At 34.6% G+C, this 14,218-nt stretch overlaps 1 non-coding gene across 1 annotated transcript; it reads right to left on the minus strand.

The window, feature by feature from the left end:
* Window positions 1-13,564: 13,564 nt before the first annotated feature.
* Window positions 13,565-13,671, minus strand: LOC126955805 (U6 spliceosomal RNA). The gene has a single exon (XR_007726099.1). It is a non-coding gene; the product is annotated as a U6 spliceosomal RNA (small nuclear RNA).
* Between the last annotated feature and the right edge of the window lie 547 nt (window positions 13,672-14,218).

Below are 14,218 nucleotides of genomic sequence, written 5' to 3' on the forward strand. Positions count from 1 at the left end.
CTAAGAATCTAACAGGTAAAGAAAGTAACATGTACAGCTAGTCTTTTATATGATTTGTAGACATACACACATTTCATAATTCAGAGCTTGCCTAAGAAAGTTGTAATACTGTGAGATTTATTTCTTATAAATGATTGCAGAAGCAAGGGATCTGTCACCATGCCTTTAGTCCTGTCCAAGTTGTCACTGATCTGTGATCTGTGACACAGCCATTTTCCTTCTCCTGAAGGTCTGCTTTCTGTTATAAAAGCTTTGCAAAGAGTATACCCAATGGGTGTCCTCCTTGCCCAGTCCTTGTCCCTGTTCATTTTTTAAGGCTGGTGTGAATCACAACTGAGCTGTGTTTTTTGTTTCTGAATCCTTTCTCAGCTTTGGCATCCTCCTTAAAGATAAATTTAAAGCATTTACAAATCTTCTTTCTGAGGGTTTCTTTTTTGACCAAGATATAACTCTGTTTATTTAAGGGTCTAATTTCAACCTACTGCTGCTGTGAGGTTAAATCCGACTTTCACCAAAGGTTTTCTGGAACATAAATTCCCCCTGCTACGTAACTGGGAAGCAGCACATACTGTGTGAAATCAACTTTTATTTTGCTAACAGGTTAGGAACCAGAGGAAAAGCAGTTGGAATGAATCTAATCAATCTTTTGGATGACTTTGTAGGTTCATAGACTATCCTACCTATTTTATGTCCCTAGAGATGAGGCAAAAATAGAAAAATCCAAATAATAATATATTTATTTATGTTTCTCTATTTTAAATAATGGTAATAATAAAACTCTTACGATTTAAAATGTACCTCTTTATTTAAAAGTTACTTAAATGCTATTTACTTTAAAATAAAGTTTTTAAAAGTATACATTTAGTCAAAAATTATTAAATAGTTGGGCACATGTTCAAGAGGAACTCATGGGTTTGTTGTCTTCCATTTAAAAATTATGCCCTGGGCATCATAAAATTATAAATTAGATTCTTCTGCAATTATTAGAATTAATATCTTTACACTGGTGGAACCGCAATATTTTGCATTTTTAGTCAAGCCCAATAACATACTACTTGTGTAATTTTTTTTTTTGTTTGCATGCCCGTCTTCCCAAACAGATTGCAAAATCTTTGAGTGCAAGGATATAGTGTACACTAAAATTTTTGTTGAGTTGTTGAATTTTCAAAAAACAAAAAAGTATCTTAGAGCAATTTAATAAGCTACATGTTGTTGTTGTCGTTGTTTTGGGATGGAGTCTGGCTCTGTCACGCAGGCTGCAATACAGTGGCGCAACCTCCGCCTCCTGGGTTCAAGCAATTCTCCTGCCTCAGCCTCCCTAGTAGCTGGGACTACAGGCACACATCACCACACCCGACTAATTTTTGTGTTTTGAGTAGAGGTGGGGTTTCTCCATGTTGGCCAGACTGGTCTCGAACTCTTGACCCCAGGTAATCTGTCTGCCTCGGCCACCCAAAGTGCTAGGATTACAGGTGTGAGCCACTGCCCCCGGCTTAATTAGCTACGTATTATATATGTTTTTCAAAGCCACATCTCATTGAAAAATATTTCATATATTGTAAATGACACCGACAAGCCATTCTCTTACAACTTTACTTATATAAAAACATAGTGCAATGATTCTTTAAACCCTGTAAGTCTACCCAGTACTAAATGTTCCAATAAAATGTCAAATATAGTACTAAATGTTCCAATAAAATGTCAAATATAGTACTAAATGTCTCAGAAAATTGTTAAATATAAGGACAAATATTGTACAGAGAATTTGACTGATAAATGGGAAGCTATGCATTATCTATAGTAATTAGTATATTGCAAATTTCTTAGGCTTTATTTCTCTTTAGAAAGTTTCTGGAAGCATTCATGGTATTACTGGAGAGTGTACATTTAAAAGCTCCTCAAAAGTCCTTAATACTCCAGAAATATAGATGTTGTTAATGTACACCTCTCTCACCTTGTACTTGCTACCATGAACAGAAGATTGTGAAGGTAAAATCATTTGCTCTTTGATTTATAAGAATGGTTTGAGTCCATATAAAATAGACTCTTCCATGCCATAAAGTACATTTTACAATAAAAAATGTTAATATTCAAATATTAGGGGGTGATTTTAACATTCATTTTTAAATTTTTTATAAAATCATATTCCCAAAATATTTTTAGCTTTCATAAATTGAAAAAATAATGAAAATCCTATTGATATTCATATGTCAAATTATACGCATATATTCAGTTTAATGTCACCAATTCCATACCTTTCTCATTTATAGGAAAAGGTATAAAATACTTTTACTGGTTACCTGATTTTTCTATTTTTCTAGCTAATTCTTTTATACATATTTGTCATCAAAACTAATCTTATTTGCATATGTGCTAAATGTAAATAAGATTCAGATCCAAATCCATTGTAATATGGATCCTAGAACATAAAATATTCCTACTGTACTTGAAAGCAACAAAAATGGCAGCTAACCATAGTTTGTCTGTACCAGCCCCTCACTACTGAACGTTGATTGCTACTTTGCCTCACAATGATTATTGCTGGCATTGGTATAAATTTCCCTTCATACTTAGAGAATCTTCATATTATTCATCCATCTATACCAGTTAATATTCAAGGTTAATACATAGAAACTGAAATGGAGGAGAGACCTTCAAGGGGGCTGACTAGAGGCATTGTACTCTCACCCTCCCCACAGAGAAGAACCAAATCAGTGAGCAGATAATCACACTCTGAATAGAGCATCTACGTAAGAACACTGAATTCAGCCGAGAAGTGACAGGAAACACCTTAGGCACATAAGCAGACAGAAGTAAGGCAGTTGACCCAGCCAGAATCATCACAGACTTCTGTAATCCTAGCCATAGAAAATCCCCCTCCATCCTTAGGGGCCCCGCAACTAATATAGAAGCTGCCTAGTGTCTATATGACTGCAGTGCTTAGAGAGGGAGCTCATGTTGAGTCCCACACAACCTTGGGACATACAATTGCATCACACACCATCTTGAGAGCCTGCACCCCACCAGACTGCATCCTGTCCCAGGGCCTAACAACACCTGTATCTCCACATCGCTGACCTTCCCTGTGTCCAACTGGAGGGCTTCAGTGGTGTAATACCCTACTACTCAGCAGTGCAGTAAGGTCTCCGTAACTCTAGCCCACAGAGTGTCCTAAACTCCAAGGAATGGGTAGCGTATCACACTAGGAAGGCTGGCTCTGGGTCGAAGGGAGCCAAACAAAAGTGTGTGCTTCCCAGAGCCTGAAAGCTGCCTATCTGTAGCCACTGCCAATGACAGAAATTCTTCTCTCATTAGCATCAAGACCACAGCATACTTGTACTTGCCCTGAGGATGACGAAAGAAAAAAAACAAACAAACTATTAGCTAAGAATACTATACTTTATACCAGAATAATTGTTCTTCATAAATTAAGTAAAAATAGTCTTTCCCAGAGAAGAAAAACTTGAGAAAAATTTATCACCCCTGATGGGGCCCTTCAAGAAATGCTTAAGCAAGTCCTATACCTGGAAGCAGAAAAAAAGGATATCTAGTATTATAAAACACATGAACATATAAAACACACTGGTAGAACAAATAAATGATGAAGACAAAGAACTTAAAGTTTGTCAGTACAGAATAAGGACAAACTGCAATGATAAATGATAAGAGAGAAGAAAATGAACAGAGGATATAGAAAACAACCAGAAATCAATTAATAAAAAGACAGAAATAAGTCTTTGCATATCAATAATAATCCTGAATGTAAACAGATTAAATTTTCCACTTAAAAGATAGAGACTGGCTGAATAGATATTTTTTTTAAAATGACCCAACTAAGTAAATGGATGGAAAAAGATGTTTTATACAAACAGTAACCAAAAGTGAGCAAGACTAGTTTTACTTATACCACATAAAACATACTTTAAGTTAAAAACAGTTAAAAACATTAAGAGACTGCCAGGTGCAGTGTCTCACGCCTGTAATTCCAGCCTTTGGGAGGCCGAGACGGGCAGATCACAAGGTAGGAGATCGAGAGCATCCTGGCTAACACCGTGAAACCCCATCTCTACTAAAAACACAAAAACGAAATTAGCTGGGTGTGGTGGTGTTCTGTAGTCCCAGCTACTTGGGAGGCTGAGGCAGGAGAATGGTGTCAACCCAGGAGGCGGAGCTTGCAGTGAGCCAAGATCATGCCACTGCACTGGCACATGGGTGACAGAGTAAGACTCTGTCTCAAAAAAAAAAAAAAAAAAAGAAGGGATAAAGAAGGTCATTGCATAATGACAAAGGGATCAATTTAGCAAGAGTATATGATAATTCAAAATATATATGCACCTAACCCTGGAGAACCCCAATATATAAAGCAAATATTATTAGATCTAAAAGAAAAGATAAATTTGAATACAAACATAGTTGGGGACTTCAACACTCAACTTATGGCATTAAACAGATAATCTAGAGAGAAAACGAAGAAACACTGGATTTAAATGAGACTTTAGACCAGATGGAACTAACAGACATTTATAGAACATTTTATCAAATAGCTGTAGAATACATATTCTTCTCATCAGCAAAAGGAAAATTCTCCAGGATATGTTAGGCCACAAAACAAGTCTCAACAAATTCTTAAAAACTGAAATCATATGAGGTATCTTCTCAGAAAACAGTAGGATAAAAGTATCATTATTAAGAGGAACTTTCGAAACTGTACAAATATATGGAAATTAGACCCATACATGCTCCTAAGTGACTGTTATGTCAATAAAGAAATTTAAAAGGAAATTTTAAAAATTATTGAAACAAATGAAAATGGAATCACAACATACCAAAACCTATGGGATACAGTGCTAACTAGGACGTTTATAGCATTAAGCTCCTACATCAAAATAGTAGAAAGATTTCACATAAACAATCTAACAATGAACCTGAAGGAACTAGAAAAACAAAAAAAACCAAGCCCCAAATGGTAGAAAAATAAATAATATAGAACAGAATTAAATGAAAGAGAGACTAAAACAACAATACAAAGGATCAACAAAATGAAAAGTGAGTTTATTGAAAAGATGAACACAATTAATAAACCACTGACTAGAGTAACAAAGAAAATAAGAGAGAAGACTCAAGCAAAATCAAAAATAAGAAAGGAAACATAAGAATTGACACTACAAGAATACAAAAGATCATCAGAGATTATTATGAACAATTATATGTTAAGAAACTTGAAAACCTGCAGAAAACTGAATCAATCCCATAGCACATCAAAAATATAATACACCACGTTCAAGTGGGATTTATACCAGGGAAACAAAGATATTTTAACATATACAAATCAATAAACATGATATATCACATTAACAAAATGAATGACTAAAACCATATGATCATCTCAATAGATGCAGAAAAGCATTTGATAAAATTCAACATTTCTTCATGATAAAAGTTCTCAACATACTAGGCATAGGAAGAGTATACCTCAACATAATAAAGGCCATGTATGACAAACTCACAGCTAACATAATTCTGAAGGGGGATAAGAAAGCTTTTCCTCTAAGAACTAGAATATGACAAGAAAGTCCACTTTCATCACTCTTATTCAACACAGTACTAAAGTACTAGCCAGTGCAATTAGGCAAGAAAAATAAAAATAAAAGCATCCAAATTGAAGAACTGGAAGTCAAATTATCCTTCTTTGCAGATGATATGATTGAATATTTAAAAACCTTAAGGATTCCCCCCAAAAACTTAAATCTGATAAACAAATTCAGTAAACTTGCTGGATGCAAAATCAGCATGTGAAAATCAATAGTGTTTCCATACACCAATAGTGAACAACCTGAAAAAGACAGTCCAAGAATGCAATCCCATTTACAATAGCTACAAAAAAGTTTATCTCAGGGAGGTAGAGAGTAGTATGATAGTTACCAGCCTGGGAATGGTAGGGTTGTGGAGTCAAGAGAGGTTGGTTAATGGAAACAAATGTACAATTAGATAGATGGAATAAGTTATTATGCACAATAGCAGAATAGGGTGAGTATAGTTAAAAACAATGTATTATATATTTCAAAACGGCTAGAAGAGAGGACTTGAAATGCTCCTAACATATGGAAATGATAAATGCTCAAGGTAATGAATACCTTAACTACCCCAACTTAGTCATTATGCATTTTATGCATGTAACACAATATCACATAAATACATGCAAATATTACATATCAATAAAAAATTTAATTGAAACAGGTGAACAGCTAAAACCTAAAATAAACATTTTCTAAGAGAGCATATTTACTGACCTGAAAAGTCAGTTCAGTTAGGTAGATTCACTGGTATACATGATGAAGTTGTTGCTAAATGGTTAATAGCATTCATGAGAAAAATTAAAATAACACAACTTTTCATTAGCTTTTACGTATATTTTGACAACTCTCTCTTCTCTTTGATCACATACTTGTAATAAGTAAAACAAAATAAATGAAATCAGTATGCTAATGTATTTGATAAAAATCACTATCCTTAAAGAAAGATAATAACAAAATGATAATATAATTATGGCCTCTAACAAATTTAGGAGTAAGACTCATTATATAATGTGCACACGCTAGATACTTATAAATTTTAAAATAGTAATAATTACAATGATACAGTGTGCAAATTTCTCCAGATCCATTAGAGGGAAAGAGAGGGTTTCAGATTACTAGCAAGTAAATTTGGGCTCAGAAAACTAAACTACTGGGTGTAATTATCTGTCTCTGAGCATCATCAATTTCTGCATAGAGCTGGGAAGAAATTGCTGCTTATGATTTCATTTCTTCCTTTTCTGGGGAATTGATTTTATCTTTAACTTTACATTGTAAAAAGTTATCATTGACTCATTTTAAAAATAAAACAAAGCCAAGAAGACCATCACAAAACTTTGAACCCAAATGCGGTCCCAGTGATACATAGAACTGAAAATATTTTGGGGCATTCTTGGAGTTCAAATATATGGAATAAATATATTTGAGATTTAGACTTGGATCTGCCAGTAATTAATTGTGTGATACCTAACAGGTCACGTACACTCCCTAGTATTCATGTTTCTTGTTTGGAAGTGAGAGATCAAACTGGTGGCTGCTTAATGTGCCATCCGCTCTCTTGTTGAACCTCGTGGACTCTGGAGACAAAGGGCTCTGTCTATTAACACTGATAAGAGAATGCTTTCAGTAAAAATTTGAAATAGGTTCTTGATTATTCCTTTTTAATACAAATAATTAATGGAGCAATTTAAAAAGTTTAGTCTTTTGTGATGTAAACACTTTGAAATAATTTTATTTCAATGTTGTTTGTAAAGACCATCTAGTGTCCTAGGTAGATCAGATAACTGTTTAGACATAAGCTCTCACTGACTCCAAGATTTTATAATAAGTTTTGTTGAGGACAAGGTCCACCTGGTCAGTACTACAGTGTTAGTTCTCTGACAGGGACCTTCCCTTGTTTTGAGAGCAATGGAAAAGGAATATTTGTTCAGTTCCAACAGACTTAACATGTAGTCTATTTCTGGCTTTGTGGTCAGGGCCTGTCCCTGTTTCTTCTGTAAATGTCACACGAATCTGTGTACCTAAAGTTTTGTTCATTTCTTCCCACTTTATAATAGACTAAAGAAATATTTGGATAAAATATTCACATTTATTTTATTAATCTTTAACGTCTAACCAAACTTTACAAAACTATTTTCAGCATCACAGATTCTTGTTTTCACAGTTTTTGATTCATCAAATATAATTGTATAATTATACAGTTGCTACATGGTAAAATGCTAATTTTCTTTAGTTTGCATAGATTATTTTAATAAAGAGGTAAAGTTTCAAAGACTCAGTAATACATTTATTTTTATAAAGGTAGATATAATAATTTCTTACTGAAATTGTTTTTGTAATCATCATAATAGCTACTATTTTTAACAGATTATATCCCAAACTGTATACTGTGTGTTTTATACTGATCTTATTTAATTCTTATAATAAATCTGCAAATTATCGTTACCAGAAATAAAAATATTCTAATATTTTAAAGAGACAGATTAACATGTTCTCATATAGAGTTTATATATGATAAGTTCACTATATTTATTTATAAGCCAATAAACCATATTTTGTTTGTATTATTTGTTTTAGAAAGAAGAAACCATAAATAAAACATAATTGTTATCACTTACTATTAAATGACTAGTCAGATTATACTGTTAACTCATTTAATACCTTTTTATTTTTTTTTTTTGAGACGGAGTCTCACTCTCTTAGGCTGGAGTACAGTGGCGCGATCTCGGCTCACTGCAAGCTCCGCCTCCCAGGTTCACGCCATTCTCCTGCCTCAGCCTCCTGAGTAACTGGGACTCAGGCGCCCACCACCATTCCTAGCTAATTTTGTTTTTGTATTTTTAGTGGAGACGGAGTTTCACTGTGTTAGCCAGGATGGTCTAATAGCATTTTTAAAAACTTAAATGAGTCATTACCTTCTTCAGAGACGGCTCTAATCATAAGTTTATTTATTTATTTATCTATTTTGCCACGATGAACCTAATGCCTATAATAAAGGGGATAGGTTTTCCAATTTTAAGAGTTATCATCACCCCCAGGGAAAAATTCTTGGAGTTAGGTGACTTTTTAAATTTTAAACCCTTGAAATAAATACAAAGAATATGGTAGTACCCCTTTTCCTGAATTACTGAACTACCAAACCTGTCCTATATGATATGTAAACAATTTTTGAATAAACACACATTTGTGTATGTGTACACAAAACCCTTAATGGTAATAAAGTGCTTATTTAAACTCATGAAAGTGGCACTTAAACTAGGAAGTTATTTGTCACTCTTTCAGTTTTTGAATGAGTACAGAGAATAAATTTATTGTCCATCAAATGTGGTTTGCATTGTAATAATATAGTTACTATCTTACACCATAATGTGCTGAAGAAAATATTGAGAATGACAGTCAGAATATTTTATAGAAGTCTAGGATTTTGAAGGATTTCTGAATTCAAATCCCAAATCTTGCAACTGGCCAGGTAGTATTAACTAAACATTACTGACTCAGTATAAAAGTGAAAACTGAAAAATGCTAAATATAGAATTAAATGGATAATATATAACCTATTTTTAGATAAATCTACTTGATAGGTGTCTAAGTAAATTATAACCCATTTAGGACCTACTTAATATATTCATTAGGGTGAATTTGTTTATTATCCATGATATCTGATTCAGAAATCATTCTTATCCTCATCCATGGCATCTTACAGCTACACTAAAGCAATTTCTTGCTTATAGATCAGGCTGCTTGGACGGACTAAGAACTCCTTGTAAGCAGCAACTTTCTTAATCATTTTGGTCCTGTGAGCACTTTTTTGGTAGCATTTACAAGTGCTCAATAACTGTTTCTTGGCTTTAATAAAAAAGCCTCAACTAATTATTCAGTGATTTGAAACTCCTAGGCAGAGTTTAAAAACCCTTTAAAACTTCAGGAACTTTCTAAGAAACAACCAGAGGAGCAATCCCAAACAAACCAAATAAAATCAGAACATCTGTGTTCTATTATAATTTATTCCCAGAAAAGTGGCTGCCTCATCTGTCCTGAATATAAAGGGGTCTCCTGGCTGGTTCTTTACATAATTAAAAAGTTCTACTTCTAGATGACCTGAAGGGAAGGTCAGTAGAGTTGATTAGGTTATTTTAAGACATATTAATATAAAATAATTTGGAAATATTCAGAAGAAGATGACAAGGTCAATCCCAAGTTGTAGAGGAGAGGACTGGGTTGGACATTCAGATTGCATTATTACATGAGCTTTAAATGTCTTGTTAATACTGTTAAAATTTTTTATGTGTTAAAAAAAATTTATGTGTTTTGGTAGATTTGCCTACAATCTATCACTATAACTAGTATATTTATTCAATTGATTTCCAAGTGCAAATAGTGATAACACAGCCATTTTCTCAGGGATAAACGTATTATTTAAAGAACATACACCTTAACCTAATCATTTGAGTTAGTCATTACTCGTGAATTCCTATTACTTGTTATGTTGAATATAAATTTTCATAGCTGAAAACTCTTACATAGTTTAAGTTCCTAGAAGTACAAGTGCATAATTCTCCACCAGAGAATGAAAACATTGCTATACAAAATCTATCTGTCCTTTAGTCTTAGATGAACAGAAGCAATTACCTGTGTGCAGAATAGACAAGGAGATTCAATGGGCACCTTCTCCTGTACAGCCCTCATGGGATTAAATTCATTGAATTGGTATTCACTGGATTTTTTCTAGGACTCTGTGAACATACCAAAATCCACAAGCTGTCAAATCCCTTTTAAGGGCATACCTAAGAGATATTGCTGGATTAGATCCAGTAAAGCAAATATCACAAATAAGTCACACGATTTTTTTGTTTCGTAATGTGTATAAAAGTTATATTTATACTACACCATAATCTATTAAGTGTACAGTAGAATTAGGTTTAAAAAAGCAAACTACAGGCCGGGCACAGTGGCTCATGCCTGTAATCCCAGCACTTTGGGAGGCCGAAGTGGGCAGATCACGAGGTCAGGAGATCGAGACCATCCTGGCTAACACGGTGAAACCTCGTCTCTATTAAAAATAGAAAAAAGTAGCAGGGCGTGGTGGCGGGTGCCTGTAGTCCCAGCTACTTGGGGCAGGAGAATGGCGTGAACCCGGGAGGCGGGGCTTGCAGTGAGCCAAGATCGCGCCACTGCACTCCAGCCTGGGCAACAGAGTAAGACTCCGTCTCAAAAAATAAGAACAAATGTAAATTTAAGAATTCTTTATTGATAAAAATGCTAATGATCATTTGAGCTTTCAGCAAGTCATAATTGTTTTGCTGGTGGAGGGTCTTCCTTTGATATTAATGGCTGCTGACTGATGAGGGTAGTGGTTGATGAAGGTTTGACTGGCTATGCCAATTTCTTGAAATGAAACAAAAGTGAAGTTTGCCTCATTAATTGACTTGTCCTTGCAGAAGGATTTCTCTGTAGCATGTGATGTTGTTTGATTGCATTTTACCCATAATAAAACCTCTTTCCAAATTGGAGTTAATCCTCTCAAACCCTACAGTTTGCTTTATCAACTAAATTTATCTAATATTTTAAATCCTTTGTGGTCATTTCAACAATGTTCACAGCATCTTGACCTGGAGTAGATTTGATCTCAAGAAACCACCTTCTTGCTCTTCCATAGGAAACAACTCCTCATCCATTCAAGTTTTATCATGAGATTTTAGTTCAGTAACAACTTCAGTCTCCACTTCTAAGTCTAGTTGTCTTTTCATTTCTACCACATCTGCAGTTACTTACTTCACTGAAGTCTTAAACCTCTGAAAGTAATCCATATGAGTTGGAATAAACTTCTTCCAACCTTTTGTTAATGTTGGTGTTTAGGACTCCTGTCATGAATCATGAATTTTCTTAATGACATCTAGAATGGTGAATCCTTTCCAGAAGATTTTCAGTTTACTTAGGTCAGATTCATCACAGTAATTACTGTCTATGGCAGCTATAGTTCACAAAATACATTTCTTAAATAAGAAGACCTAAAAGTCAAAATTACTCCTTTATCTATGGGCTACAGGATAGATGTTGTGTTAGTAGGCATGAAAACAACGTTCATCTCTTTGTACATCTCCATCAGTACTTTAGGTGACTAGGTACATTGTCAAGCAGCATTAATATTTTGAAAGAAATCTTTTTTTCTTAGCAATAGATATCAATCATAAGCTTAAAATATTCAGTAAATGATGCTATGAACTAATGTACTGTCATTTAGGATTTATTGTTCCATCTATAGAACAGAGTCAGAATAAACTACATAATTCTTAGGGGCTCTAGGATTTTTGAGTAAATGAGCATTGGCTTCAACTTCTAAACATCAGCTTCATTAACCCCTAAAAGAGAGTTGACTTGTCTTTTGAAGCTTTTAAGTCAAGTATTGACTTCTCTCTACCTATGAAAATTCTAGGTGGCATCTTCTTCTAATAGAAGCCTTTTATTGTCTCCACTGAAAATTGTTTGTTTTGTATAATTTTTTTTTTTTTTTTTTTTTTTTTTTTTTTTTTTTGAGATGGAGTTTCGCTCATGTTGCCCAGGCTGGAGTGCAATGGCATAATTGCGACTCACTGCAACCTCCGCCTCCCGGGTTCAAGTGATTCTCCTGCCTCAGCCTCCTCAGTAGCTGGGATTACAGGTGTGTGCCACCATGCCCACCTAATTTTTGTATTTTTAGTAGAGACGGGGTTTTGCCATGTTAGCCAGGCTGGTCTTGAATTCCTGACCTCAGGTGATTCACCCACCTCTGCCTCCCAAAGTGCACCTTGCCTGGCCTGTTTTGTATAAATTTAAGGGATACAAGTGCAATTTTGTTACATGGCTATATTGTGTAGTTGTGAAGTGTGGGTGTTTAGTGTATCCATTATCCAGATAATGTACATTGTACCCATTAGGTAATTCCCATCATCCACCCCCCTTCCCACCCCGGCTTATCTGAGTCTCCAAGTCCATACATTATGTCCACATGTATACATTATTTAGTTTGCACTTATAAGTGAGAACATACAGTATTTTTTTTTCTTTCTCCTTCTGAGATGTTTCACTTGGATAATGGCTTCCAGTTCCATCCATGTTGCTTCAAATACATGCTTTAATTATTTTTAATGGTCGAATATTATTCTATTGCGTATATATACATTGTTTTTATCCAATCCTCCTCTGATGGTCACTTAGGTTGAATCCTAATCTCTGCTGTTATGAATAGTGCTGCAATAAACATATGAGTGCAGTAATCTTATTGATAGATATAATTATTCCTTTTCCTTTGGGTAGATACCCAACAGCGTGATTGCTAGATCAAATGGCAGCTCCATTTTTAGTTATTTGATAAATCCCCATACTGTTTTAAATAGATGGTATGCCAATTTATATTCTCACCAACAGTGCACAAGCCTTCCCTTTTCTCTGCCTCCTCAACCACATTTGTTACTTTTTGTCTTTTCAATAATAGCCATTCTAACTGGTGTAAGATGACATCCCACTGTGGCATTAATTTAAATTTCTCTGATGATTAACAATGTTCAGCATTTTTGTATGCTTGTTGGCTGCTAGTATGAGGCATATCTATTGAAAATAAAAATTTGAAAATTTTCTATTTTTCAATAGATTTTTATACAAATAACCAACAAATGTATGAAACTTATGCTGCTTTTGAAATATATTAGCATCTTCTGGCCACCCTTTAATGGGGTTATCTGTTTGTTGTTGAGTTGTTTGAGTTCCTTGTAAATTCTGGATACTAGTTCCCTGTCAGATGCATAGTTTACAAACATCCTCTCCCTTTCTGTAGGCTGTCTGTTCACTCTGTTGATTGGTTCTTTTGCTGTGCAGAAGCTTCTTAGTTTAATCAAGTACCATCTGACTATCTTGGTTTTTGTTGTTTTGCTTTTGAGATCCTGGTCATGAATTTTCTACCCAGACCAATGTCTAGAAGAGTCTTTCGTAAGCTTGCCTCTAGTATCTTTATAGCTAAAAATATGAAATACTTCATGAATTTGCATGACACCACTTAGCAGGGGCTATGCTAATTTTTTCTGTATCATTCCAGTTTCAGTATGTGTGCTGCTGAATCCAACACAAAATCTGTTGTTTAATGTAGCTACTTTCATCAATAATCTTAGCTGGATCTTCTGGATAATGTGCTACATCATCTACATCAGCTCTTGCTGCTTCATCTTTCAGTTTTATATTGTGAAGATGGCTTCTTTCCTTAAATCCCAAGAATCAACCTCTGCTAGTTTCCAACTTTTCTTCTGTAGCTTCCTCACCCCTCTCAGCCTTCATAGAATTGAAGAAAGTTAGGGTCTCACTCTGGATTCAACTTTAACTTAAGGGAATGTTGTGGCTAGTTTGATCTACCCACAGTAAGCAAACTTTCTTAATATCAGCAATAAGGCTGTTTCACTTCATCATTCCTGTGTTCACTGAAGTAGCACTTTTAATTTCCTTTAAGAACGTTTCCTTTGTACTCACAACTTGGCTAACTTGTACTCACAAGTCTAGTATAAGGGGCTTAGCTTTCAGCCTGTCTCAGCTTTTGGCATGCCTTCCTCACTAAACTTATTTTATTTCTAGCTTTTGATTTAAATTGAGAGATGTGCAACTTTTCCTTTCACTTGAGTACT

This window comes from Macaca thibetana, chromosome 5, assembly GCF_024542745.1.
Source record: "Macaca thibetana thibetana isolate TM-01 chromosome 5, ASM2454274v1, whole genome shotgun sequence".
Taxonomy (NCBI): Eukaryota; Metazoa; Chordata; class Mammalia; order Primates; family Cercopithecidae; genus Macaca; species Macaca thibetana.